Here is a 2,500-nt window from a genome sequence, read left to right as displayed (position 1 = left end):
GCAATGTGGCCACACAAAAATGACCCGTTTTCCCATTCCGAGGCATTTCTGTGCGACCCTAACAGCCCCGTGAGCCACAAGAGAGACATCCCCGCCAACTTCTAGCGTTTGACGGGGTCTATGCGTGAAAAATATTAAAATTTTTGAGTGCACGTGCCTTTCTGCTGCAAATGCCTCTGGAAGTTTCATGGCGTTCCTATGCAATGTGGCAACACGAAAATGACCCCTTTTCCCATTCCGAGGGAGTTCTGTGCCACCCTAACAGCCCCGTGAGCCACAAGAGACACATCCCCGCCAATTTCTAGCGTTTCACGGGGTCTATCCGTGAAACATATAGAAGTTTTTGAGTGCACATGCATTCCTGCTGCAAATGCCTCTGGAAGTTTCATGCGGTTCGTACGCAATGTGGCAACACGAAAATGACCCGTTTTCCCATTCCCAGGGATTTCTGTGCGACCCGAACAGCCCCGTGAGCCACAAGAGACACATCCCCGCCAATTTCTAGCGTTTCACGGGGTCTATCCGTGAAAAATATCAATTTTTTTTTGACTGCACATGCATTTCTGCTGCAAATGCCTCTGGAAGTTGCATGCGGTTCGCATGCAATGTGGCGACACGAAAATGACCCGTTTTCCCATTCCGAGGGATTTCTGTGCCACCCTAACAGCCCCGTGAGCCACAAGAGAGACATCCCCGCCAATTTCTAGCGTATCACGGGGTCTATCCGTGAGAAATATTCACTTTTTTGAGTGCACATGCATTCCTGCTGCAAATGCCTCTGGAAGTTTCATGCGGTTCGTATGCAATGTGGCGACACGAAAATGACCCGTTTTCCCATTCCGAGGGATTTCTGTGCCACCCTAACAGCCCCGTGAGCCACAAGAGAGACATCCCCGCCCACTTCTAGCGTTTCACGGGGTCTCTCCGTGAAAAATATCACATTTTTTGAGTGCACATGCATTCCTGCTGCAAATGCCTCTGGAAGTTTCATGCGGTTCGCATGCAATGTGGCGACACGAAAATGACCCGTTTTTTCCCATTCCGAGGGATTTCTGTGCCACCCTAACAGCCCCGTGAGCCACAAGAGACACATCCCCGCCAATTTCTAGCGTTTCACGGGGTCTATCCGTGAAAAATATTCAATTTTTTGACTGCACATGCATTTCTGCTGCAAATGCCTCTGGAAGTTTCATGCGGTTCGCATGCAATGTGGCGACACGAAAATGACCCGTTTTCCCATTCCGAGGGATTTCTGTGCCACCCTAACAGCCCCGTGAGCCACAAGAGAGACATCGCCGCCAATTTCTAGCGTTTCACGGGGTCTATCCGTGAAAAATATTCACTTTTTTGACTGCACATGCATTCCTGCTGCAAATGCCTCTGGAAGTTTCATGCCGTTCGGATGCAATGTGGCAACACGAAAATGACCCCTTTTCCCATTCCGAGGGAGTTCTGTGCCACCCTAACAGCCCCGTGAGCCACAAGAGACACATCCCCGCCAATTTCTAGCGTTTCACGGGGTCTATCCGTGAAACATATAGAAGTTTTTGAGTGCACATGCATTCCTGCTGCAAATGCCTCTGGAAGTTTCATGCGGTTCGTACGCAATGTGGCAACACGAAAATGACCCGTTTTCCCATTCCCAGGGATTTCTGTGCGACCCGAACAGCCCCGTGAGCCACAAGAGACACATCCCCGCCAATTTCTAGCGTTTCACGGGGTCTATCCGTGAAAAATATCAATTTTTTTTTGACTGCACATGCATTTCTGCTGCAAATGCCTCTGGAAGTTGCATGCGGTTCGCATGCAATGTGGCGACACGAAAATGACCCGTTTTCCCATTCCGAGGGATTTCTGTGCCACCCTAACAGCCCCGTGAGCCACAAGAGAGACATCCCCGCCAATTTCTAGCGTATCACGGGGTCTATCCGTGAGAAATATTCACTTTTTTGAGTGCACATGCATTCCTGCTGCAAATGCCTCTGGAAGTTTCATGCGGTTCGTATGCAATGTGGCGACACGAAAATGACCCGTTTTCCCATTCCGAGGGATTTCTGTGCCACCCTAACAGCCCCGTGAGCCACAAGAGAGACATCCCCGCCCACTTCTAGCGTTTCACGGGGTCTCTCCGTGAAAAATATCACATTTTTTGAGTGCACATGCATTCCTGCTGCAAATGCCTCTGGAAGTTTCATGCGGTTCGCATGCAATGTGGCGACACGAAAATGACCCGTTTTTTCCCATTCCGAGGGATTTCTGTGCCACCCTAACAGCCCCGTGAGCCACAAGAGACACATCCCCGCCAATTTCTAGCGTTTCACGGGGTCTATCCGTGAAAAATATTCAATTTTTTGACTGCACATGTATTTCTGCTGCAAATGCCTCTGGAAGTTTCATGCGGTTCGCATGCAATGTGGCGACACGAAAATGACCCGTTTTCCCATTCCGAGGGATTTCTGTGCCACCCTAACAGCCCCGTGAGCCACAAGAGAGACATCGC

Source organism: Petromyzon marinus, unplaced genomic scaffold (genome assembly GCF_048934315.1).
Source record: "Petromyzon marinus isolate PM22_M1 ecotype Great Lakes invasive population unplaced genomic scaffold, UKy_Petmar_22M1.pri1.0 PM_G_Scaffold_26, whole genome shotgun sequence".
Lineage (NCBI taxonomy): Eukaryota > Metazoa > Chordata > Hyperoartia > Petromyzontiformes > Petromyzontidae > Petromyzon > Petromyzon marinus.
This window is presented reverse-complemented; position numbering follows the sequence as displayed.